The sequence below is a fragment of the Austrofundulus limnaeus genome, unplaced genomic scaffold, assembly GCF_001266775.1.
Source record: "Austrofundulus limnaeus strain Quisiro unplaced genomic scaffold, Austrofundulus_limnaeus-1.0 Scaffold392, whole genome shotgun sequence".
Classification (NCBI taxonomy): Eukaryota; Metazoa; Chordata; class Actinopteri; order Cyprinodontiformes; family Rivulidae; genus Austrofundulus; species Austrofundulus limnaeus.
Window position 1 is genome coordinate 219,018 of NW_013952794.1, and position 1,576 is coordinate 220,593.

Genomic DNA, 1,576 nt, shown 5'->3' on the forward strand with positions numbered 1-1,576 from the left:
ATATATAGTTTTGCCTAGTCATATTTGCTTTCAAGATATCTGCTATCAAATTTGCACAAGTCAAAATGTGTGATAAATAAAATATATTTAAGATATGTTTAATTAGAATTATGACTACTCAGAATAATATTCAATATATCTTAAACGCAAATAAAAACTAGACAAATTAACTCAAAGATATCTAGAACTGTATTTTTGACTGTCAAAATACTTTTTAAGATATTTTGAGTTAGAGCCTCCAAACAACTTAATGGTAAATCTGACATTTATAGTCATACTGTATTGAGATATCTCAAATAGGTATTTTGCCTAGTCAAAATATATTTACAGACATCCTAACTAATACGATTAACAAATTAATTTCAGATATTTGTGAATCCGATTTTATGTTGATGTTAATACAAAACAACTAGCTCCTCCCCTCAGTCAGCATGCCGAGGCTGGCTCTACTACAGGAGCTCCTGCCGGTAAATAAGCGCTCGCAGGTGTTTCTGGTCCTCACACCGGGGCGATGGAGGAGAATAACATGAACTGTGTTTTCTTTGAGTGTCAGYGCAGTCTCTTAGGAAATGTAAAGAAAAAAGTAACAACATATTTCAGTGTTCGTCGCAAATCAGGCGGAGGAGACTGCGGACCTTTAACACCTGTGGCTGATAACTTCTACAGAATATCCTTCAGACATCAGAAAGGTAAGGCCTACTGTAAAAATACTTTACATCAGTTAAAGATGGAATTATATTTTTGGTTTTATGCCTCGTTTGAGGAACCGTGTCAGACAACTGACAGTAGAGCTTGCTTTATTTATTTATTTATTTATTTATTTATTTACCTACCTACCTATTATTTTTTTCAAAAAAATTCGCATAAACCCTATTCTTTATGCTTGAAACATCAACTTCAGTCATTATTATGAACGGTTCACTGAGCAAATTATTTGGTTTTAATATAAACTGTAGAAATAAAAGTAATAAAAAGTTGGACATTTATAGGGAAAGTGAAACTATCTCAGGTTCTCAGTCCCGGAGTGTAAAAGGATAAGTCCTGAGTAAACACACAACGCCTCTTTTGGTTTCTGTTCTGGAAATCATTAAAACATCAGCTGACAGGCGAGCAGGCTGGAAACCTCCCAAACAAATATGCCTTTCATTTACTGAACAAACTGACCTATAAAGAGGTAAAAGCTGCTTCTTGGCTATGAAGCTGTTGATTTAAAAAGTGTCAATGACTTATGTGGAAGACAAGCTGTGAGTAAATTACATAAATATTTTTATAAGGTCTAGTTCCTGAGTTTTAGCCATTTTCGTGTTGGCTGAGATTGATTTGCTGTGATGTTCATCTTGAACTGAACTGACTTTAAAACTTAAATCAGTTGTTAAATCAATGTTCATCTGAGTGTTTCATTAAAATTCATCTAACAGAACAAACAAAGACAAAACTTCATGCCAAAGTTTCAGGCAAAGATTTTACCAAATCAGTCATGGTCCTTGTCAGAGATGGGAATAATGCCTAACTACATRCCAAATTTAAGCTCAACATCTGGAAAACTAATATAAATAAAACCATTTTTATGTTTGAA